Here is a 26688-nt window from a genome sequence, read left to right as displayed (position 1 = left end):
TGGGCCCTTTCGACACATATCACGTCAGGCCGATAGCTGCATCAATTAACCACAGCGTGTGATTGGTCTATTTGTTGATGCAGGTAGGTGGGTAACAGCAGCCCGTGATCTGATTTGCTGTCAAAGAACAGTCGCAAAGCTGTGTACCCGCGTCAATGCAACTTTCAAATTGATTGGACGTTTCCTCAACACAGCTACAGCCACATGCAGGCCGGTCTTCTCATCAAACCAATCGATTGCTCAATTATTTAGACGTGAACACGTCCTTGTGCTTGGGCATACCTGCATGCATATATTGCCAACATCTATGGTTGGTGGCCTATTCGTGTTTTAAAATATACAGTACACTTGGGTGAAGACTGTGACCAGTCTCCATGACTGAAGGTCATGATTAGTGCCCATTAATGTGTTAAAATATATTTGGCCATGCACACTGACCATGGTTGAAGGCCATCCTTAATGCTGGTTACTGTTGAAATGTAATTATTGATGTCATCAGTGATGTGATCTCTGATAGTATTGTGGTCATAGGCTGCATAACAGGGGGCGCAAAGTTAAGGTGGCTTTAGCTGAATTTCAGAGGTTTTGTTGGGTTAAGTTCTCATCCTTGGATTTCAAGGTTTTTTTTACAATGTATTTCTCACCTTAACGTCCCTGCAACTAAAGTTTTTTCCTTGAATTTCAATGGTTTTTTAATTCCATAGATTTCTTTCACACAAGATCAGTTGTCATGCCCTATGGCTGTGCCCACTGTATATTTCAGAACACTACCAGACCACTAGCCATGGCCTTCAGCAATGGCCAATAGGCACTGCCTTTGGTCGTGCCTACTGTCCATTTTAAAACACTACCATACTACTAGCCATGGTGTTTTGGTGCTTTAACCCTTTAACTTTTTACCCACTTTTACACTAATACTCTTTTCCCTTGTCTTCTCATTTGTTCAGTTTGTCTTTCTTTTGTTTTACATTATATGTGGCATTGTCTTTTTAATGCTATCCATTTTGTTATTTTACATTTTCCTCACCAGTTTTTGGTATAATTGTGGCTGAAGCTGATAGTGCGTCTGTACTTATTGGTGCAATTTGCACCGGAAAAAACAGTCTATTTCTTTTCTTCATAAAAGGAATTTGCAAAACAGCTAGCATTGAACATTGTCCCTTTCTTGAGGAATTTGTAAAACACCTGTTCAGACCTTACCAGAAACCTGCTCAGCACAGAGAGGAAAAGGCAATGAAAGAAAGTTATGAAGATGTGCATGTGTATGCTAAATATTCGCCTTAACTCCATGGAAGAACCAGTGTGCCCTGAAAACTGTCACTGACAGCTGGCAGTATTTCTGTGCCATGTAGCAAAATAGTAAGAAGAACATTAAAGAAGTTCAGTGTGTTTCCTATTGTAAGCTGTTGCGGATGGAAGCTTCTAAGAAACCATCCTAAACTTTTGCAACCTCTAATTTGATAAAACACACCATTCGATGCACTTGCAAAAATGTCCAGGAACCGTACTGCAAGGTTAATTTGCATCAAGATGTACAAACCCTTGGCCTATAATCTGTGCACAGGTATCTGCTGTATACAGGCACATCTGCATCACTCTTTTCCACTTGTATTGCTTCCTCTGTTCCAGCCACATCCACCCAACCACCTCCTATCCTATTTCAAAAAAGGTAGCAGGTGCTCCTCTCCAGAAAGAACATGGCATGATAACCTGGTCTGAGATGCGAGTTTGCAGCACACACTTTTTGCTCACTGTACCTTGCACAGATGGGAAATATCCATTTGCATATCAGTCTCTGTCCCGCCCACATGGGCAGTCCAGCACCGAAATGCTATGGCAATTCCTCTATGAACAAGAGTACCAGCAGCAACCCCATACACGTGTTTCAGCCTTGTTGGGCCTCATCAGTGAGGTGAAGCTGTGCCTCTCTGAGCACAGTGAGCACAGAGTCCACGTCTGGTTGCCCCCAGGAAACTTAGGGTGACCAACCCCAAGTTCCTTGCAAATATTTCAAAAAAGGTAGCAGGTGCTCCTCTCCAGAAAGAACATGGCATGATAACCTGTTCTGAGATGAGAGTTTGCAGCACACGCGTTTTGCTCACTGTACCTTTCACAGATGGGAAATATCCATTTGCATATCAGTCTTTGTCCCGCCCACATGGGCAGTCCAGCACCAAAATGCTATGGCAATTCCTCTCTGAACAAGAGTACCAGCAGCAACCCCATACACGTGTTTCAGCCTTTTTGGGCCTCATCAATGAGGTGAAGCTGTGCCTCTCTGAGCACAGTGAGCAGGGAGTCCACGTCTGGTTGCCCCCAGGTAACTCAGGGTGACCAACTCCAAGTTCCTTGCAAATATCCTATCCTATCTATACCCAATCTGCACGAGTAATGTGTTTGAAATATGAGCATCATGGTGTGAGATCGCTCCCTACATGGTTACAGAAGAGCTATTTCCGAACACCAAATCAATTGCTGCCACTACAGATATATATACATTATTTTTTAGTGGCAATTCTTTTATCCCCTGATTGAAATAAAAACAGAAAAAAGTTCATGAAAAGAGTAGGCACCCATACTTCAAATATTAATTGTGGACTGAAATTGCGTTGCTGAAGCCCATAGTGCACCTATATTTATTGGGGAAATCTGCACCAGAAAAAACATTCTATTTCTGTTTTAGATAATAGGAGTTTTCACATTAATAAAATTCCTTCCAAAACAGCCTGCATTGGACATTGTCACTTTCTTGTAGAATATGTGAATCACTTACTCAGACCTTACTGGAAACCTGCACAGCACAGAGAAGAAAAGACAATGAAAGAAAGTTATGAAGATGTGCATGAGTTTGCTAAATATTTGCCTTCACTTCATGGAAGAAAGAGTATGTCCAGAAAACTGTCATTGACAGCTGCCAGTATTTCTTTGTCAAGTAGAAATAGAGTAAGAAGAACATTAAAGAAGTTCAGTGTGTTTCGTATTGTAAGCTGTTGCAGATGGAAGCTTCAAATAAACCATTCCAAACATTTGCAACCTCTAATTTTATTCAGCAACTCATCCGATTCCATTACAAAAATGTGAAGGAACTCTATAGGAATGCTAATTTGCATCAAAATGTACAAACCTATGCCCTATAATCTGTGCACTGGTATCAACTGTACAAGAGCATGTCTGTGTTACTCTCTTCTACTGCTATTTTCTCCTCTGTTCCAGCCACCTACACCTAACATCCTGCAATCCTAACTATACCCAATGTTGGCTAGTCAAGGCTAAAGCCACAGCTATAGAAAGCTTTTCGTTGCAAAATCAGTCCCTGGACCTCCTATCACTCCTAAATTTCACCTGGTTTCCTCCAGCAACCTCCACACATCTAGACTAATGTCATTTGGAATTATTTTAACCTGCAAACACCTTTTTAACTACTTTTCTGTTCCTGTTATCCTCCGCTATAACCGCGGTTATCTCTCGCATCGCGAGAAACACAAGATGAATGTCGTTTCATTTCTAAAAAAAAGCAGTTTTGGTAATTTAACCGAAATATAGCTATCTATTTTTGAGAAGGGGCATCACTTACATACCTACTGCTCAGAATAACCCCAAACCATGAATGGATCGCAGTCAACGCTTCATGCCCAAGTTGTTTTGGACCAGGACCAAATCTGTCAAGCGGTTTTGGCTGTGCATTTTGCCAAACATTTACCTTGTTTGTCTATGGGAAAATGAATGGGAAGTAGGCCTCAACCTTTGGAAAAACATGTTTTTTCATTTCTTAATAACATTTTAATTTTTTGACAAAACGTAAAGACACTTTGCAGTCTCAGAGGGCCTGTGAGTCCCTAATGACTTTAAACATTTTGGTCAAATATGTTACTGGAATCAAAAATCATTGATGATAGAATTTTGAGGGCTTTCCATGGAGTCCGACTTACCTTAACTATAGGGTGGTGACTGTCGTCCTATAATATATATTATATATATTTTTAAAACATTTTTCTTCAAGAAAAAAAACTTTAGTTGCAGGGATGTTAAGGTAAGAACTTCACACAACAAAACCACTGAAATGCATCTAATGCCACCTTAACTTCATGCTCCCTGTTGCACAGCCTAAGACTACAGTTGTGACATCACAGTTTACAGTGGCCCCTTATTGTGTTAAAATATACAGTGGACATGGCCAGAAGTAATTTGCCACTGCCATGTCCAGTTAGTGTTGTAATGTAATCAGTGATTCCATCAGTGATGTCATCAGTGACTTCATGGATGATGTAATTAGTATTGTCAGCATTGTTGTCATCAGTGATGTCATCTGGAATTTTGACTATGATGTCATCATGTTGTCATATTGTGGTTGGATCATTAATACCATCATGTATGAGTTCAATGATGCCATCACTGATGACATCACTGGTGCCATCAATAACAACATAATATAAGATAATGATTATTTAACTGATGGCATCATCAGACATAATATCACTCTGGGTACTTGCACATACTTAGACCACCATTACAATTCGACATATGTGATTTTAGTATTTTAGAATACTTCATAACAATGAGTACATTGTGAGAAATAGTCAGCAGCTACACATACATCATATGACTACTTGTGAACATTTTTTTTTTGGTAAAAGATGATTTCAGAATTATAAGTATGAAGGAGTGAGAGGTACAGGAGACCCACTATCTCCAAGAGTCGTATCCCACCACCCAGAGTAAGATTAAAGGGAGAAGGAGAGTTGAATGGCAATAAAGGACAAACAGAGTCCCACAGTAGGGCCAGAAACAGGGTACGTGGCGTCATGGCTTGAAGCATAGAGTCCAGCATAGAGACAGCAGCGGCTGTCCAAGGTCAGGGTTTGTGATTGAAGGACTATCCATGCCCACTGTATTTTTTAAATCACTACCAGACCCCTAGCCTTGGTGTTCAGACCTGGCCAGTGGGCATGGACTCTGGCCGTGTCCATTGGGTTCTCGTTGATTTCACATATAACACTATATCCACACCTTGTCATCTGTCTCAGTCTGCCAGAGCGCCCCGGCCCAGCAGAGACGCAGGAAGCATGTCCATCCAGAAGATTCATGCCTGGGAGATCCTGGTCTCCCGCGGTAACCCTACCGTGGAGGTAGACCTGTACACTGCCAAAGGCCTTTTCCGTGCAGCGGTTCCCAGCGGCTCCTCCACTGGAATCTACGAAGCTTTGGAACTGCGTGATGGCAACAAGAGCCGCTACCTGGGAAAAGGTGTGGAGAAGGCTGTTAACCACATCAACCAGACCATTGTCCAAGCGCTCTTGGCAAAGAAATTTAGCGTGGTGGACCAGGAGAAAATTGACAAATTCATGATTGAACTGGATGGAACCGAGAACAAGTCTACGTTTGGTGCCAACACCATCCTGGGAGTGTCTCTGGCAGTCTGCAAAGCCGGTGCAGCTGAGAAGGGCGTCCCGCTGTATCGCCACATTGCTGACTTGGCTGGAAACGCAGAGATCATCCTGCCCGTTCCGGCTTTCAATGTGATCAACGGCGGGTCCCACGTCGGCAACAAGCTGGCCATGCAGGAGTTCATGATCCTGCCCGTTGGCGCGTCCTCCTTCCGGGAGACCATGCGCATTGGAGCCGAGGTCTACCACAACATCAAGAATGTCATCAAGGCCAAGTATGGCAAGGACGCCACCAATGTGGGAGATGAGGGTGGCTTTGCCCCGAACATCCTGGAGAACAATGAAGCCTTGAGCTCTTGAAGTGTGCCATCGAGAAGGCCGCTACCCTGATCAGATCGTGATTGGCATTCACGTAGCTGCCTCCGAGATCTACCGCAATGGAAAGTACGATCTGGACCTCAAGTCCCCCGACGACCCCAGCCGCTACATCACTGGCGAGAAACTGGGAGACCTGTACAAGAGTTTTATCAAGAACTATCCAGTGGTGTCCATTGAGGACCCCTTTGACCAGGATGACTGGGAGACCTGGAAGAGCTTTCAATCCCATGTCAACATCCAGATTGTTGGGGAATACTTGACTCTCACCAACCCGAAGCGCATCCAGAAGGCGGTGGAGCAGAAGGCTTGCAACTGCCTGTTGCTGAAGGTGAACCAGATCGGCTCTGTCACAGAATTCATCCAGGCATGCAAGCTGGCTCAGGCCAATGGCTGGGGTGTGATGGTGAGCCATCGCTCTGGTGAGACAGAGGATACCTTCATTGCTGACTTGGTGGTTGGGCTGTGCACTGGACAGATTAGGACTGGCGCCCCCTGCAGATCAGAGGGACTGTCCAAGTACAACCAGTTAATGAGGATTGCGGAAGAGCTGGGAAGCGCCGCTATCTTCGCAGGACTTGAATTTAGAAACCCCCGAGCCAAGTAATTGCTGGGACCCAGAGCTACCTACTTCTCGAAGGTGGTGACCCATTGTCTCAAGAATATCTGGAGACCTGACCCCATGTGACCCAGTCATTGCCAGTAGTCCATACCCTTTCCAATGAAGTCATTGGCTACGCTTTCTCTGCATCGAGGCATTCAATGTGTCTTAGAAGAGGTTGCCTAATCCTTTGAGACCAGATTAGTTTAGTGTTGCTGGACTTACCTGGTCACTGGTGATTACTTTGCCATCCCATGCCGTCATGTTTCTCTACACCAACCCATGTTGGCCTTGGCAAGCTTTGTGGCCATCTTTCCGAAGACCTGTGGGGCATGAGACCTCTGCAGAAAGACTTGGCAAAGTTGCGGAAGCGAATTTCACGTGCATTGACTCCACTCAGTTTAATTTGCCAATTGCTTTACACATATGGCCTCCCGACACATGCTTGCATTTGTCACACATGCATCTTGACATGGGTCATCGATTGGCTGCCTGTCTTTGTCCAAGTGCACACATGATCTATATTTGGTATCCGAAAACTAATAAAGATGAAGTATCTAAAAAAATAAAAAAAATAAAAAACACTATATCCACATTATGCCATTTTACATGACATTGTAAATCCATTCTCTTATAATATATACATGCTCTTTGGCTTTGCAATGGGAATGCACTGAGTTAAGCCGGTCCTGAGTTTCCCAACGCGTTGAATTTCAGGGCTTTTGTTGTTATCAGTTTCTTACAATAAGTGATCATTAGCTAACATTTTTTCATTGAATTTCAGGAGTTCTGTTATTTCATAGATGTTTTCCATGCCACTGGCCCTTTTTCCATTGTAAAACACTACCATACCAATAGCCATGGCCTTTGGGCATGCCCAGTGGTCACGTATTTTGGCCGTGCCAACTCTATGGGCCTCATTACAACTCAGGCGGTAAGGGGTTTACGGCAGCGTTAACAGCGCCGACCCTTACCGCCTGATTACGAGGTCCCCTAGCGCCATGGTGCTTTTAACACCTGCTTTTAGCAGGTGTTGAAATCCATGGCGCTAAGGGACCATGGAGTTAATTACGCCACCGTAATTTACGGTGGCGTAATTAACGCCTTCCCCACTCCCATTATGCCCTATGGGGCAAAAATGGGAATGGGGAAGGGTAAATGGGGATTGGGGACTTACCGCCCCGCCTAGGTCGGAATGGGGCGGTAAGTCCGCCAACCACCATGGCGTAAACGTAGTTTACGCCATGGTGGTAAAGTCACGGCCCAGGCGGTAACTTACCGCCTGGGTCGTAATGAGGCCCTATATGTTAAAACACTTTCAACCCATCGCTCAAAGAAGGTCATCAATCATAGACTGATTTTGACCTGTTTTGAAAGTGGTATTGATATGTCTAAAAGACGGCACACTTTGAGAACTCACAGTTTCTGTTGGTAATGAACAGTGAGATTACATTATTTGCCAAGGATCACACACTTTGGTTAAGCAGCAGTGAATGTTGTTATACATTGCACAACCCCAACTAACTGCATTTAGGCAGCACAGGAAAGGGAAAAAAAACATTGGTTGTAAGAATAACATATGCACTGGACACTTTGCCCCCTTAACGAAAATCAAAAGCTGGCACACAAGAATACACAGTAAGTTAAGATATATCTTAAAGTGAAATAAACAAATGTAGTTCAATTGACCTTCCCCTTAAAAGTAGGTATGCAAGAATAAATTGCATTGGACTTTTTAAATAAAGTAATGAACTCTTTAATCCCTGCTCCTACTCCGTTTGTGATGCTTATGGTTTCTGCATAACATGAGTGACCTGACATGCACATGGCAGCGAAGGTCGACGGGCATGCTGGGCAGTGTGTTACCTTCGCTCCCCCGGGTGCACAGCAATCACCAATAACGAAGCTGGTCGCAGCCCTGAGGGCCCTTGAAAATTCCCCATATCTTTTATCATTAAAACAATTCTGTTACCGTGCATTTAATAGGAAAACGTGGGAGCAAAAGGCACGTCTAGCCAGAGGAAGAATACATTAAAACTGTATGGGGACAGCATTCTAAGATGGGCGAGTAACGTCACTCACTCAAGATGATTGAAATGTGTTGTTGTGGGTAAGGAATAGGTGAGAAAACCGGAAAAGTGTACAAGATGACTAAAATCTGCTTTGCACAAATGTGTGTTCACTGGATTCCATGGTTAGTGTATGGACGTATAACCGCCATCTTGTGGCTGTAGGTGTATGGGACATGGATGGATTCTATTAATCTCAGTCATTTCAAAATGGCGGTACTCTTTTTTTCTGCCTCATCTCCCCACGATTACTCTCTTCATTCATCTACTGTTCACCCTGACCCTATCCCCTCTCTTATTCTGCACAGAAAAATTGATATGATCCTAGACCCTTCCCATTTCTAGTCTTGCTCACTCCCTTAGCGTTCAGATTCATAACATTTGTAAAATGTGTGAATGTCCTACCTTTTCTGCTACTAAAACTTTAATTCTTACCAGGGTATTCTCCTGCCTTTACTATTGTTTGTTCCCGGCTAGATCCTGGCTCCTTTTCAGTCTATTTAAATATTACCCTCTATCTTTGTTCTCTCTCTCTGTCTCTCTCTCTCTCTCTCTCTCTCTGTCTCTCTCTCTCTCTCTGTCGCTCTCTCTTTCCCTCTGTCTTTAAAGTCATTCGTGGTATTATCCCTCTTCATATCAGTCCTTATACCAACTCGTACACTATCTTTTTTTTCTACGTTTTTTAGGCTGTTGCTCATACTACTTCTGACGACTCTTGCTTTCGCTCTTGCACACTTACTCCGTGCTCCTAAATTCTGTATTACCCTTCCTTTGTCTGTATGTTGTGCACTGCCTCTTTCTTTCTGCCATTGCGCTCTTAACGTTCATCTGTTCACTTCTTCAATTACACTTTTTACATGATTGATTTTTGGTTACTCTTTTGGTTATGTAAGCTTTTAATTGAAATATGTCCAGAACTTTGACAGAAGTGCTTTAAAAACGCAGATTAATTAATTTGAAGTTCAAAGTTTATTTCAGATTGGTACAGGCATAAAACCATCACATTAATACATTATGTACAATCTGAAATAAATGCATCCGAAAAACACGAAATTAATATACAGGTAAAATAAAATGTAGCTTGGTCAAACAGCCGGGCCCTCTGTTGCCAGAAGTAAATATTAGTTCATTAGCAACACCTCGACCCCACCCTCCACATTTGTCCTGAGCATAGCTCGCAATCGCCATGCTTTCTGCAAACAGCAGGTGAGACCAAATAATTCTGCAGGCATAGCTGAGGGGTGCATCCCCCTTTCCCGATTTGAATTCCAAGTTCCAAGACTGAGTCACATACCCGAAAGCTAGAGATTTCAATCTGGCTTTTGTCATATTGGATATTTTTTTTATCTGCTTCACTGTTCTTTGGGTTCTTCTTGTTCATTTTCCCTTTTTTGCTCGTTATCTTCACACACCTGAATGGTCTGTTTTAATTCCAAGTTAAGCTGCACTCCCTTTTTGTGCGTGTTATAATTCCCTGTCTGTTTTTCATTCATTTTTTTCTTGTTTTTAAATCGGCAAGCAATTCAGTTTTTTTATTCAAAGGTGATTCATGGGAATCTGTGTTTTCATCATGGCAGAAGTGATGTCACTTGTTGTTTCTAGGTACAAAATCCCTCCTATGACCTTTTACAACTTCACTTGGCTGTTGCTTTTGAACTACGCAGAATTTTCCTATTTACTCAGACAGCATTTTAACCTAGGCCTCTAAGCATTGAAACCTGTCCATGTCTCTGAATTAATCTCTTTGTGGTGTGGGCCGGTAATGATTAAACTCGACCTGATTAAGCGTGTTCCAGTATCTTTCAGGAGATTGATTTCTGTTAGTTTTGCCCATGAATTATGTGACACAGGAGATGGGGAACGTGGAGTGACCATTCTTTGACCATGGTCAACCTGTGGTGGGGAATGATTATTTTGGCGAGGTACATACTTTATATTTTGTCTTTTATTTGGTGGGATCTATTCCCTATGCTGATTTCCAATTTCCATTAATTTATCCACATAACTTGGTCTTTTTTGGAGGCTGTACACCAGTGTCTTAGGGTCAAATCTATTCTGGGCCTATAATGTCTGGTAGGGTCTGTTGTACATTTAATTTGGATTGTTATTTAAGCATGGCATATCATGGTGAAATCCCACATTGTGAGATCTACAAAGCTAACGAGGACTAATGTAAAAACGATTGTCGCTGGGATCAATGGATTGGGACATAAGAGTGTGGGGTGATGAACTCTGTGGAGCCATGCCCCTTTGAATAGGTGTCATGTTGTTCTTTGCCTGAGTTTGGGCTGATTCTAGCAGCATCTTTACAGACTTTACTTCCAAAATCGCTGGTGTGGATTTCTTAGACTTTTGTTTTGCCTCTTTATTCCTAGGCCCCTCCTCTTTCTGACCAAATATCACTTCATACAGTTTGGTCCTTGTCCTTGTTCTTTTATCCATTCTGGTGGTTTTAACCTGTCAAATTCATGGATTAATTGGGAGACAATTTCTTTTTGGAGCCTATAAAAATATGCACTTTTAAATTCTACTGAGTTAGGGTTAAAGGTCACATCAAAACGTAAAAATGCACTTTTTAAGTTTTGAAAGAACTGGCGAGGGGGTTCATGTTGTTGTGCAGCCATGCAAAAATTGGTGTCTAATCTCTTCCTCAAAGTCTGCCCATGACACATTTTCCTGTTAATTGAGACCACGGATGATACTAGCAGAAGCCGCATCTAGAGTGAGGTTGAAATACTGTCCATATTGTTTCTTAGGAATCTGAAGGGTCTTATATATATCATGGATCACCTCCAAATGATCTTCTAGTCAACAATCTCCTCCTTTTTTGATAGTTTTCATAATTTTTAAAGGACTATATGGCGCATTCTGGTTTGTGCCATTTTGTCGCTCATTCCTGTTCACTTGTGGGTAAGAATGTGTGTGAGTATTTGCTGGTGATTCAGGCCCTAACAGTGGGTCATAACGAGATCTGGCCATGTGGACAGCTGCTGGTACATTTCCCTGGCTAGGACTGTGATTAAGTTCATCTCCGGTGTATTTGGTACACTGTCTCTTTTCCTGAGACTTGAAATTAAATATTTGCTGTTTCAGGTTGTGTCACTGTTCATGAAGCTGTTCTGTTCATGACAGAGGGCAGAGTTCCCCTCCCTGACCTTAATTATTATTTCTTGCAATTCTTTGATCTGTGTCTGACAATGATCAATTGCTTTAGCTTTTCCTTCATTTTCATCCAGTAATTTAAATATCTCCTGTTCCAAGGCATGGAATTCTTTATCTTTCTCACTATTATCTTTTCTAAGCTTTTGAATTTCGGAAACTGTAACATCTTTATCTTGCCTTATAGCGTCCAATACGTGTTTTAAATGGGTTAACTCTTGCTCAATCACATTAAGTCGTTTCTCTTTCTGAGCCAATTTAGCAGCAAGGTCGCTACAGAACACTGTGTCTGGCTCGCTATGTTTTAGTTCTGCTTTCAATTTCTGATCACATTCATTATCCAAACTGCACTTTAATTTACTAATGACCTCACTATCTTTACCTGGCATCTTTATGGATCTGTGTAGCAGAAATCAAAGTTTTGTGCACAGCCTGATGATGCAATTCTTCTCATTTGTGTGTTCTATTGCTCAAACAGTCAAAGGAGACACAGAAGCACAATACTGCCTTCATCAAAAATACTGTCAAAAGATTTTTTTTCCACTTCTGTGCTAATCCTATTTTTCCATGTTGCCAGATTTTAAGATGACCAGTTTGCGTGAGTATAGATCTTCACCTCGAGGTAATCTGATAATTCAGAAAATTCAGTCTGAATCTGGGACATGGCGGTACTATTGCCAAGAGCAGATAATAACCATCGAGAAGCTATTCTCGAACAACAACAAATGTCTAAAGAGAAAAATAAAGAGAATTTGTTTTTTGTGAATACTTATAGCAACCTCTCAAACCGGATTCTAAAAATTATACATCGCAATTGGAGGAACTTAGAGAAAGGGAAGATCACTATACAAAGACCCCTTATTGCATTTCGAAGGAGTAGGTCAGTGAAAGATCAGATCATGTGTAATGACATCACAAAACAAATACAGGCTCAGCCAACCCTAACAGAAACATGGGGAATGCAGGCACTAGAGGGGCACTACCCCTGTGGCAGTTGTTCTTGTTGCCAACAAACTAGAGAACCCACCGAGATAGACCTAAGCCTAAATACCCAATGGAGACAAAAATTGTTGACCAATTGTAATTCGAAATTTGTAGTGTATGTCATCTGGTGCCCCTGTAAGAAGATCTATATAGGGAAGACTGAGAGAAAAATTAAGATCCGGATTACGGAACACAAAAGTTGTATAAAGAACCGAGTCCATTCAGCCTCCCTTGTGGGACATTTCATAGAAAAAATACATAAACCAGAGGATCTAAGGTGGTCTATCATCTATCAGGTAAAAACCAGCAATGATACCAACATGGACAGAAAAAGACTGATGTTGAAAGAAAAAGAACTTATATTCCTGACTAAAAGTGTAGAACTGGGACTGAATGAAAGAACAGAATAACAAAACCCAGAAGATACTTTTGATATCTTAAATAAGTGTCCATATGTCGTTCCAAGATATTGGAGGCAGAAATTGGGCAAGATGATTAATACACAAACCAATCAAGCTGATTGGAAGCATTATACCAACCACGGCTTTAAAGCAGCACCAAAGTTGGGGTGAGATGTGATGACGAAGAACACCTATCAAATCCAGAGTGGGATTATGATCAACAGATAGAACAATGGAAAGTAGACATGTGGGGCACAGGTAGATACCCCTGTCTTGACACAAATGGTACAACAGATCTGAGAATCCAGGCAATCGAGACCCACTGAACACAATCTTTCAGAGACATGCCTTGTCAGAAATGTGGCAGTCTCTACCACAAATCTGTAAATTCAAATGCACATACAGAAAGGTAAGTAGCGTGAGCTAATTCCTATATAAATGTCCGTAGAGGACAAGCCATGAGTCGCGCCCAGACTACAAACAAAAACTGTGCGATGAGACTAGATTAACGATACCCTACAATCATGTATCTGTAACCTGTCGGGCAATGCCACTCAGTAACAGATATTGTAGAAAAGATTGGTCACTCATGTGTCAAGGAAAGCGGATGGCACAAGCTGATTGTGAGGGTTTGTAAGACCAGCTGCAGTGCGTGCTACAAACCCACGGTAGACGCAGGACTGAAGGTGCCTAGACAACAAGCAGAGACGGCTCCCATCACTTTAAAGAAATGGACTTTGCCATTAGGAGAGGAGTACGTGATGACGTGGCACCAAGGAGGAATAGAAGTGGTTGATACAAAAGGAGACTCGAGAGTGAGACAGAAGAAGCCAGTCAGGAGGCATGCGGACCCACTGAATGGCAGGAGACATAGCGGTTACCCTGCGGAAGTTAGTGAGTCAGGCTTTGGATTGCCAAAAGGATTCAGCTACGATGGAGCGCTCAGGTAAGCAAACATAATTAATCTAGATCTTGGGAAACTAAACTAAGTGATGAAAGCGAAAAAGAAGTGGAAACAATGGGGTGACATTATATCTATGTTTATCCCCTACTCCATTTTTGATTGTGTTGTCCCCAACTATAGAGCGTCCAAGAATTTGAAAAAGGAAGGCTGAAGAAACAAAAATAGAACTGTATACCGCATGTGTTCCACCATTGGCAGTGGAACCACGTGACCTAGAATTGATAGGCTCCCGGAAGTTGGACTACCAACACCAGTTATTGGGGTAAGGAGACTAGATGTACTAACATCCCTTGATATATAGGGTAGACAAGTAACACTCACCAAGCTGTCATATGTATCCATCGTTTGCTTAGAACTGGTGACATGGATGGACAGAGAGTGGGACATCGCACTGCACACCATCAACACTTAGATGCAGATGCACTGTCAAAAGGCCAGACAAGAGAGAAAGGGTCGAGCGTCTTATGTGAACTATTTATTCATTTTTTAATACTCTAACTTGTGCCTACAATGTCCCTAAATCAGTCGGGTGGAGAGTTTAGGTAGATAATGCATCATAGCCCTAAGAGATGGCTATCTAGAGGTGACATGTGTCTAATGAATTGTTAATGCGAAACCTGTTCGTTATCCCAAGAGAGATGGGTCTAAGACAAATGGTAGGAAGGAGTTGCCAAATAAATTGTTCCCTTCCGGTGTGATGTAGAACACAGCTTGTTGTAATAATAAAATTACAACAAAGAGTGGTTGAGTAATAAAACCATCTATTGTATACTTGTTTCCCACAGATATCCATCAGAAGTTTTGCCCAGAGGAAGGACTAAAGGGAGTGAATCAGAGGATTATCCCCCAACAAAATCAAAAAGACAAGAATAGCGTGTACATTGTAGATAGGTGTGGTACATACCCCTGAAGAATTTCCTAGTCAACTGGGTGAAAATATAAGGAAAGAAACATGTTGGGTATGTTTTGAATGTTGTGCAATTGATTGAATGAGTGACGGTTGCACAGACAGTGAAAAAGAGTAGAGACGTGTGTGTGCTTCCACAAAAGTAGATGGTAGCTAACAATAGTTCCTTAATGAAAGCTTGTTCTATGTACTAAATAAAGTGTTGATTAATTGATGTTCCAGACAACTTTGTATATGTACAGGATGATTCTGTTTAAACTAACAAGTAGTTTAGAATCTTGTCTAAAACTAACAATGTATATGAGAGATAATGTATTTTTATTCAAATGTGTTTTATAAAAAGAAAATAAATTGATATTTATTTATATAAAGTGGAATAGTATGTCATAATTCAATAGATATTAATACATACAACTGGCCTGACACAAATGCTTATGGGGAAGCAAGTGACCCTTTGAACAAATGTATTGTATTATTGGTACTATTGCCAATAACACTATAACAAGAGTCAAATGAGAACAACGTACACTCCCAATGCTGACTCTATGTTCTTGCAGTATTTTACTTACAATATCACTTTTATGCCTTTAGGCTTGCATCTCAGAATACATTTACCATGTAAATGAAGTATGAATATTCACACACACACACATAGGGCCTTATTACACGGTAGGCGGTAAGGGTTTACCGGTACTGGTATTTTACCAGTACCAGTAAATTCTTACCGCCTTACTACGAGGTCCCTTTGAGGGTTGGGGAATTTAACGCCTGCTTTTTGCAGGCGTTAAAAACCAACCCGCAAAGGGACCAGTGGAGCTAATTACGGTACCGCAATTTGCGGTACCGTAATTAGCGCCTTCCCCATTCCCATAGAGCCCTGTGGGGAGAAAATGGGAATGGGGAAGGGCAATGGTGGAAGGGGGAATTACCGCCCCGCAAACCTTGGAATGGGGCGGTAATTCCCCTTTCCACCAAGGCGGTGCCGGTATTTTACCGGCATGAACCATTGCGCTAATAGCGCCATGGTTCACCGCCTTCCATGTAATGAGGCCCATAGTCCTTCTAATACCCAATGTATGATAACCAGTTTGGTGGTTGACTTATAACACGTGGCAAAGTAACTTAGCACATGCAGTATTACAAACTCACTATTGGTTATACCCAGTGCCCCATGTTTCCATCACAGAACAAACATGCAATAGAAATCCTGAGATGATTCAACTTTTGAATTGTTATTTTTTTTATTTACATATGTTTAGTCAGTTGTGACTTTTACAAGAGATATTGAAGAATAAAAGGACCATGGAAGTTTCCGACCAGTTATGTAGCTAAAGCTTCTATCTTCTCCTTGGCTAGTTTTAGAATATTTGCCGCTGCGATGGTCCATCTGGTCTTTTCACCTGATATTAAGCGAAGCTACCAAATCTCTTCTTCTTGTGAATTACAGTTCGAGAACAACGGGGCGAGGTAAGTAGCTCTCACTTCTCTAGTTGCCGGACAGGCCATCAAAAGATGTCTTACTGTTTCCCGATGGTGATCATCTACACATAGGGCCTAATCACGACTTTGGCGGTAACCCTTAAATCCGGCGGTCGGGCTATTACCACCGGATTAAAGGGTCCGCCAAATCAGGACTTCGGCAGATTTCACCCAACTCTTGGCTGGGGGAAATCTGCTGAAAATTTGCGCTATTACCGCCGGTGGGAAATCCGACGGCGGTAAGAGCATGAATTTTCCCCATTGAGCCCAATGGGGAATGGGGCATCCCCGAATGGGCTCAATGGGGAATGGGGAATTACATTATCGCCAAACTCGTGATCCGGCGCTAATAGCGCCGTTGAGTTCGGCAGTAGGGCTAATACTGTGTGTGCTTCCACAAAAGTAGATGGTAGCTAACAATAGTTCCTTAATGAAAGCTTGTTCTATGTACTAAATAAAGTGTTGATTAATTGATGTACCAGACAACTTTGTATATGTACAGGATGATTCTGTTTAAACTAACAAGTAGTTTAGAATCTTGTCTAAAACTAACAATGTATATGAGAGATAATGTATTTTTATTCAAATGTGTTTTATAAAAAGAAAATAAATTGATATTTATTTATATAAAGTGGAATAGTATGTCATAATTCAATAGATATTAATACATACAACTGGCCTGACACAAATGCTTATGGGGAAGCAAGTGACCCTTTGAACAAATGTATTGTATTATTGGTACTATTGCCAATAACACTATAACAAGAGTCAAATGAGAACAACGTACACTCCCAATGCTGACTCTATGTTCTTGCAGTATTTTACTTACAATATCACTTTTATGCCTTTAGGCTTGCATCTCAGAATACATTTACCATGTAAATGAAGTATGAATATTCACACACACACACATAGGGCCTCATTACACGGTAGGCGGTAAGGGTTTACCGGTACTGGTATTTTACCAGTACCAGTAAATTCTTACCGCCTTACTACGAGGTCCCTTTGAGGGTTGGGGAATTTAACGCCTGCTTTTTGCAGGCGTTAAAAACCAACCCGCAAAGGGACCAGTGGAGCTAATTACGGTACCGCAATTTGCGGTACCGTAATTAGCGCCTTCCCCATTCCCATAGAGCCCTGTGGGGAGAAAATGGGAATGGGGAAGGGCAATGGTGGAAGGGGGAATTACCGCCCCGCAAACCTTGGAATGGGGCGGTAATTCCCCTTTCCACCAAGGCGGTGCCGGTATTTTACCGGCATGAACCATTGCGCTAATAGCGCCATGGTTCACCGCCTTCCATGTAATGAGGCCCATAGTCCTTCTAATACCCAATGTATGATAACCAGTTTGGTGGTTGACTTATAACACGTGGCAAAGTAACTTAGCACATGCAGTATTACAAACTCACTATTGGTTATACCCAGTGCCCCATGTTTCCATCACAGAACAAACATGCAATAGAAATCCTGAGATGATTCAACTTTTGAATTGTTATTTTTTTTATTTACATATGTTTAGTCAGTTGTGACTTTTACAAGAGATATTGAAGAATAAAAGGACCATGGAAGTTTCCGACCAGTTATGTAGCTAAAGCTTCTATCTTCTCCTTGGCTAGTTTTAGAATATTTGCCGCTGCGATGGTCCATCTGGTCTTTTCACCTGATATTAAGCGAAGCTACCAAATCTCTTCTTCTTGTGAATTACAGTTCGAGAACAACGGGGCGAGGTAAGTAGCTCTCACTTCTCTAGTTGCCGGACAGGCCATCAAAAGATGTCTTACTGTTTCCCGATGGTGATCATCTACACATAGGGCCTAATCACGACTTTAGCGGTAACCCTTAAATCCGGCGGTCGGGCTATTACCACCGGATTAAAGGGTCCGCCAAATCAGGACTTCGGCAGATTTCACCCAACTCTTGGCTGGGGGAAATCTGCTGAAAATTTGCGCTATTACCGCCGGTGGGAAATCCGACGGCGGTAAGAGCATGAATTTTCCCCATTGAGCCCAATGGGGAATGGGGCATCCCCGAATGGGCTCAATGGGGAATGGGGAATTACATTATCGCCAAACTCGTGATCCGGCGCTAATAGCGCCGTTGAGTTCGGCAGTAGGGCTAATACCGCCGGCGGTAATACCGCCGGCGTTACCACCAAAGTCGTGATCAGGCCCATAATCTGCATTCATTCGAGGGTGACATTGATCTTATTTCCAAAATTTCATGTGTCAGGAGGAGGTTTAATGGCACTCTCACGAAAATGCTTCTTAGAGTTTTATCTGGGAATTTGTTAAAATAAGCAATGGGTTATTTTAGTCTTCTAGCTGTCTTAGGGAGATGGCTGAGCAGTGTATTGCTTGTTGTTAGGTCTAAGGTGTTTATCCAATCCAGTTCTTCCATTTATTTTTGGACTCTCTGGGGATTTGAAATTAGGTCTTCCTCCGTACAGGTTATAGGGCCTCATTACACGGAAGGCGGTGAGCCATGGCGCTATTAGCGCCATGGCTCATGCCGGTAAAATACCAGCACCGCCTTGGCGGAAAGGGGATTTACCGCCCCATTCCAAGGTTGGTGGGGCGGTAAATCCCCCTTCCGCCATTGCCCTTCCCCATTCCCATTTCTGCCCGATAGGGCTCTATGGGAATGGGGAAGGCGCTAATTACGGCACCGCAATTTTGCGGTGCCGTAATTAGCTCCGAGGTCCCTTAGCGGGTTGGTTTTTAACGCCTGCAAAAAGCAGGCGTTAAAGCACCAACCCGCTAAGGGACCTCGTAGTAAGGCGGTAATGGTTAACGGTCACCGTTACCATTAACGGTGGCCGTTAACCATTACCGCCTTCCGTGTAATGAGGCCCATAGTCTCCAGTTGAAGTTTTTTCGCAGACACCCAGGTGTTTAGCATATTACAGCATCCTTTTTTAGCCTCTTCAGCAATCAGTATGTAGGCTGGTGGGCTTTCCGTCATCCGGGTCTTCCTGTAGAGTTGCATACTGCTATGTTCTACCATTGCCGATAGTGAAAGCAGGCCCAATTCCCTCCTGATGGCAGCGAAAGAGGTCAACGTAGATATGTTGAGAACGGATCTCAACAAAAAACCTTCCAGCTTTGGCCAAATTGTTGCAGGGATACAGGGACAGCTGTCCATCCCTTACACAATAGATGGCACCAATGAGAACTTTCCATTTTGCGATGTTAGATTTTTCATTTTGTCCCAGAGAACTTGTTGCATTCTGACTTTGGTTTTTGAGGAATCGAAAGTCACTACCAGGTATTTGAAGTGAGTGACAGATTCGATTTTGGAACCACGTAGGTCTATCTTAGATTGACGCCTCTTTTCGGAGCTTTCTCCAGAGTCAAGATTTTTGTCTTGTTCTTATTTATTTCCAAGTTGTTGTGTTCGATAAATAATGGCAAGTTTTTAAATTGCCTCTGCAGGCCGATGGGAGTTTGACCCAACAATATCATATGGTCGGCGTAGAGCAAACGAGGAACACTGCAATTGCCAAATTTGGGCGGAAATGCTCTCACTGCTGCCGATGAGTCTTTGTAGTCTCCCAGAAAAGAGATGAACAAAGCAGGTGCCAAGGGGCACCCTGTTTTAACCCTCGTTTGGATGGTATTTCAGACGACAAAACACCTTGTTGAATGAGCCGCACACGCATATTGGTGTTGGTATGTAAGGCTCTTAAGTGGCCCAGGAGAGAAAATGGACACTTCGATGCTTCGAGCTTCGCCCAGAGTTTCTCACGGTCCACTCAGTCTAAAGCTTGACTTAAGTCAATAAAGGCCAAGAACACTGTGGGCGCCGGCTTTTATCTTGCTCTTGATGATATTCAGCAGCATAATATTCACCAATGTGCTTGCGTTTCTCATAAAGCCCATTTGAAACGGGTCAGCACATGGGGAAATTCTAGCCCATGCCTGGAAATCTTGAAAGAAGGAGGGCTGCGAAAACCTTTCCGATAATATCAAGAAGGGCGATCGGGCGGTAGTTGTTCGGATCTTCACTACTGCCCTTCTTAAAGATCGGTACCATGACCGCCAACGTCCACGAAGTTGGGATTGATTATCATTCCTTACAATGGCTGAAGATCTGGCTGATAAGAAATTACCACTCCTCTGGGTGAAGTTTTAGATCTAGGTTGGTCAAACCGTCCGGGCCGGGGGCTCTGGACGATTTCAGTTTGCGAACAACTCATATGATGTCATCTTCATCGGTTAAGTCTACTCATGCGGCAAAGTTGTTATTGTGAGAAGTCGTGAGTTTCCCTCTTGGAAGTTCAAAGAGGGTCCTGAAATGGGTCACCCATTTTTGTAAATGTATCGTTGGTATGTGAAACTGAATTCTTGATTAGAACCCAAAATTCACGAGATTTCTTGCTACAGACGTTTTTCAGCATTTCTTCGGCGTCATGCTGGTAAAGACTAGCCTGGTGGTTTTTGAGCCATGATTTATAATTCCTGGTCTCCACAAGTAAGGCCTTTCGGGATTGTGATGTATTTAGCTTTGCCGCTATCCTTTTTACTTTTCTAAATTTTGCCTTCTATCGACCAGGACCTTATCGAAGCCATAGTTTCTTGATGAACTTGGTTTGGTTCTTAAAGTCTGCCCCACTCTATATGTTGACAGCAGAGGTTGGTAGTTCACGGCTGAAGCCGTATCCACGTCTTCCCCACCAGGTGCTTGTAGCTTGTACTTTCTTGTTAGATCGGCGACGTTGTTTAACGTAAGCCGCAGCCGAGTCTGTTGATTGTTGGCTTCAGTGTTGGGCTTGTAAGATAGGTTTATGGGACGCACAGCATTCCATGACATAGTCAGCAGATTGTGATGACTTTCTTCCCTTCTTAACACCTTGAAAGCTGAAATGAGAGGAAGTAGTCTGTGAGAAACGAAGATGTAGTCTAAAGTCGCTGACGAGGTATCTTTTTCCCACATTTGTATCTGAGGTATATGCACCACAGCCGCATTGTGGAAATTCCGTGAGTTCATTAGGTTTATCCACGCGGCCCCTCGTTCCTCTGCGAGTGAACCATGGCTTTCAGTTGTTTTAGTCGCACTGGGTTTTGCACATTTTGCATTCAGATCTCCGCAGATAATGATGTCCGTAACCAAGTGGTTCAGGTACAGCTTATCTATTGATTCCGCCACGGCTGCACAGAGGTTTTTGTCCATTGTTCTTTGGGGGTTCCAATAAAGGGTGATGATGGCCAATTGAGTTGTTTCAACCTTCTTACTTGATGGTATAAAGAGTTCCCAGGACAGAAGTGTTACTAACTGACCATAGGACTCCAAAATCTTTTTTTATGATATTAACCCCTGAGCCGGCACGCACCGCTAAGAGAAGGAATGATGATGGACGGCCTAGCAACCCTTTAACAGCGGGCGAGATTACAATCGTGAAATCATCAAGACTAAGCCTTTCCTCCAGCCAAGTCTCCTGCTGGCACAGAATATCGAATGCTCCTAAATCGGGTCCTCCCTGTTGGGTCAAGTGCCTGTGGCCTCTGATGTTCCATGACCCTATTGTCAATACTGATGATATACCGAAGTCTGGGGCGTGCAAAGTTTCGTCTCGGCTCCTTTGGTTATGGATTGGTGGTTGCTATCTTGTTGACTTAGTTGCCAGAACTTTTGGGATGCAATCCCATCGGAATTGTTATTCTTTACCAGAAGTTAGAAATATGCAAAGTGATGTGTGCAAAACACGACATGTAGCTTACATTCCAAACTGAAACACAACTAATTTGCAAATATTTTCCCTGTGATGAATTTTAGGCTTCAAAAATGCTCTGCTGCATAAACTAAGCTTTTCCTGGTATAGCTTTCAAAGCATTCTATTTGCGGTAATGACCAGGATGCACCAAAAACTGGCAGAGCAGCAGGGCTCTGTCTTATCTGAATTTTATTGTATTAATGGAGAAACATGAACACAGTTATGTATGTTTAAATTGTCACTGTACAGTGCAACACCTAAAAACAGTTTACCCACTCTACACTATCTGACCACAAATCATTCACACATTAGCTCGCTCCTCACATTAACAGAATTTACCAAGGATAATAATTGGTTGTATGTGAGTCCTGAACTGCTCGCAACCCCGATCTAGTTTTTGGACAGAAGAACTCTTTATCTGGTCCACTCCCTTTGCTTGGAACAAGCCCATGGATTCTTCTGTCAGCGCCTGCCTGGACACTTCCCCCAGTGTCAGTAGAACTCTTGTGATTTGGATGCCAGCTCCCGAGCCATTGAGTGAGAGAAAAGCTCCCGCCATCTCCTGAACAGCCTTTTTAAGCCTTCTGCATTTCCTCCGGCCCATCATGTAGGCCCCACAAAACATAGAATGTCCTGCCTTTCTCTGAGATGTTACCTCCCATTGTCATCCAGCCAGCCCTCCAAATAGTTCTGAAGCACATGTGACCAGCCTGCCTGCTTAGCACAGATGCTAAAGTAACATTTCTACAGCACTCTGTTCCTCCTGTTCCAAAGCCAACAACCGTGGTTTCATGGTACAAAGTGATAACACCCTGTTCCTTTATTGTTCTAGCATGTGTTCTGTGCATTCCCAATATTGGCATCTATTAAATTCAGCTTGAGTCTCACACATGAGTCACACACATGTGTCTCACACTTTTGCCCCTAATTGAAATTCAGACCTTTGCTAAAAAGTGGATGTTGAAATGTGGGATTGTAGTTGATATTCGGAATACATTTCCCTACAGAACTAATGATTCAAAACTATTCAGGGCATTAGTAACCATGTCCTGCACAAATAATTGCCCCAGTATATAAATCCATATGGTAGAAGAGGGGGCTTAGCTCACTTCTCAAAGGTGTAGGTGTTTGAGGAGAGACAGAAACTTGGACCAGATACATTCTGGTGATATAGAATAGGGCATTTTACCTAAGCCACACATGACACACCGCAACACTGTAGCCACCTTTGGAACTCACCACGAGTTAAGAGAAAAAGAACAATACTTTGTGAGCATGGCAGTTAGTACAAACGTATGTTTTTTACTCGAGAACATTGTCTGTGTCTAGAGAGCAGGACATTTTAATACCTAGCTTTAGAAACCTGTGACATACAACTCTCAGTTACTCAAAAAACACATATTCAGTTGACACATATTTAGGCAGAGCCCCAGGATCTTCCTGAAGGCTGGAGGGATGGCTTGAGGATCCCATGGGAGAAGGTCTGGCTGGATGCAGGAGCGGAATGAAGAGCTTGTGTTGTACAGGCCTGAGAAGGGAGATGTCGAGGTGGAAGAACTGTGGGCTAAAGCCGATTTCTGCCTGGTTGTTTCGGGCATACATATGTTTAAGGACAGCAGCAGCTACTCTGTGCAGTAACATTTTTTAAAGGAGACATTGACTTATATTATTATATTTTTTAGACTTCACCTGTATGCCTAGCTGCCATTGAAGCTGCTTAAGGAATGGTTGGTGGGTTGTTTTTGCGCTGCTCTGGTCATATTATTGCTGGACTTTGTTTATTATGATTTCTTTTTCATCATTGCATTTGTTTTCTTTGTGGTTTCTCTTGTTCTTCTTCTAGTTTTTCTTTCCTGTGTTAATGTATGTCATCATATAATTTAATCTACCATCCCATTCATTTATTGTAAAGCGTGTTGGCGTGTAGCGCTTTAGAAGCCAGAAAAATAAACACACAACCCTCAAATAGACCAGAAGTACAGTGTTGAATAACATCCATGCAGTTGATGCAGGGAAATGTTTTCAAAACACAATCAATCTTAGGGTGTGATAAATAAAAGCGTGACAAACCTCTCTTACCTGTAATGATTGTGTAGAATAAGCAATTTTACCAAGTAGCCATCTAAAGATGAGCACCACAATTTCAAAGTCACAGAGCAACACATTTTAGGTAAGCAAATTTGCTTAAGCATGATTTTTGCACAAGAAAAATTAATTTGTCCCATAGGTCAAACAACCATGTTGCTATTTCATCCTCATTGGAGATCATCAGTGTTGTATAGTATGCATCCTTCGGGTTGGAGCATTAGGGTATATTTAGCAATTTTATGGTAATTTACTGCCATGAACACCCCCTCATACCTAAAACGTGATGCAGAACAGGGCATTTCTCCGTGGCACATGTGCCAAAATGCCCGCTGCTAGCCATCCCTGGAAGTTCATCTCTACTTAAGAGCAATTATTGTAAACCTACTATAACAATGATGGGGTATTCTCTGTATAAATATTAGTTCAAACAAGATTTTTACTCAAGAACATTGTGTTCTGACTTGAGTGTCGTGTAGACCGATGAGACCTCCGTCCCCAAGTGACGCACAGGGGAACAAAATAGAAACCCGCTGTGCGACCCTTGAGGCCACAGGTGAGAGATGACTTCCCAGATCCACGGAACCTCTGGAACACCGATGCTGCTGTCAAAAGGGAATGAGGTTAAGTATCAGGCAATCACAGTACAGTCAGTTATACCAAAGAATCTAAAAGGTCTTACCTATCTGGTGTCAGAATAACCCAGGAAACCTAGGAGAGGTTCGAGACTCAGATGATGCAACGGTCCCCGGAATAATAGAACCGTGAGTTTAGCGTGGACGTGGGATCTGCCACCTGTAAGGCGTGGAGGCGTGATTCGAATCCCCGGGAGGGGAATGGCGTAGAAGTACAGCAAGGTACCAAAAGGGCAGTTCCAAAGAGAAGTCAGGTTACAGTCCAAAATCCGGCAACAGGTAAACAGTTCCAAGCAAAGGTACAAAGGGGTATCCAAAGGAGTCCGAGGCAGAGTTCCGTGATCACAGGCAACAGTGGAGCAAGGTGTAACGCCAAACAGGGTCTGAAGACAGCTGAGAAGCAATGAGTGGTTCTGTCCCTCAGGCCTTTATACTGTGTGTCTCTGGGTCATGTGACGTCCAACAAGGTCACGTGAGGAACGCCACGCTGGATCACGTGATCGACGTGGAGACGTAACAGCGCCCCTTCTGCTATACGCTCTCCAAGACAATTGCCAATGCAGAAAGGGTTGCAGTCGAGCCCGTACACCAAAGCTGGTACAGAGTAGTCGGTTCTCTGGGTTCACCGCATCACCCGAGCCTCGAAACGTGGGTGGGGACGTTGGGGGTATGTGAGCAGTGTTGTGTTGTTTGTCGGACTGGTGTGCAGGGGATCGCCTAACATAGCCCCCCCCAATGGCCCACGACCCCGTGGGCAGGACGGATGATCCCTATGGAAGCGGGCCACCAACCGAGGGGCGTTCAGGTCCAAAGCGGAAACCCATGAACGCTCCTCCGGACCGTAACCCTTCCAATCCACCAGATATTGGAGCCTACCCCTGAACCATCTGGACCCCAAAATGGCCGACACCTCAAAGACATCGGGAGAGGACAGAGACACCGGCGCAACAGGGGTCCGAAGACGGACGGAATCGGAACAAGGTTTGAGGAGGGAGACGTGGAACACAGGATGGATGCGCCAAGAACCAGGAAGCACCAGACGAAAAGCCACCGGGTTGACAACCTGAGATACCACATACGGCCCGACAAAATGAGGCAGCAATTTCCTGCAACCCACTAAGCGAAGATGACGGGAAGACAACCAGACCCGAGAACCCACCACCAGAGGAGGAGCAGCCAGACGTTTGCCATCCACACGGGCCTTCATAGAAGCCTTTGCTTCCGTGAGATGAACCACTGTACTGGAATGCACAGCAGACAGATCCCTAAGACATGCCGTGGCCGCAGGATTCGAAGAACTGGAAACATCAGGGATCGGCAGGACCTTGGGATGTTGGCCGTAGAGGGCGTAGAAAGGAGAATACCCAGTAGCTGAATGAGCCGCATTATTGTACGCGAACTCCGCAAGTCGTAAAACGGCCAACCAAGATGTCTGATGTTGCATTATAAGGCAACGAAGATACTGCTCCATGGTTTGATTCGTCCTTTCGGTCTGCCCATCGGTCTCAGGATGATAGGCCGAAGAATACCTGGTATCAACGCCCAACAATTTAGTCAACGATCTCCAAAACCGAGAGGTGAACTGTGATCCTCGATCGGATATAATGACCGAGGGGAGGCCAAAAAACATGAACACATGTTCAAAGAACAAATCCACCAAGACGGGGGCCGAAGGAATCCCCTTACAAGGAACAAAACGAGCCATTTTAGTGAACGTATCCACCACTACCCAGATGGAATCATAACCTTTCGTTTTGGGGAGGTCGGTAACGAAGTCCATGGTCAGCGTGTGCCAAGGCCTAGGAGGTACCGGAAGCGGAAGTAGCAACCCAACCGGTCGGCCTCTCCAATGTTTGGCCTGAGCACATACTGCGCACGAGTTGACATAACATTCTACATCGCGCTTCATAGAGGGCCACCAACACCAGCGTTTGA

The 26688-nt window shown here is 43.3% G+C and overlaps 1 pseudogene; it reads left to right on the top strand.

Moving 5' to 3' along the window:
* The first annotated feature begins 5010 nt into the window (after positions 1–5010).
* Positions 5011–6767, top strand: LOC138515810 (beta-enolase pseudogene; annotated as a pseudogene).
* Positions 6768–26688: the final 19921 nt, after the last annotated feature.

The sequence above is a fragment of the Ambystoma mexicanum genome, chromosome 6q (genome assembly GCF_040938575.1).
Source record: "Ambystoma mexicanum isolate Mex_15411 chromosome 6q, UKY_AmexF1_1, whole genome shotgun sequence".
Lineage (NCBI taxonomy): Eukaryota > Metazoa > Chordata > Amphibia > Caudata > Ambystomatidae > Ambystoma > Ambystoma mexicanum.
The sequence above is the reverse complement of the archived record's forward strand: the minus strand, read 5'-3'. Positions and strand labels throughout refer to the sequence as shown.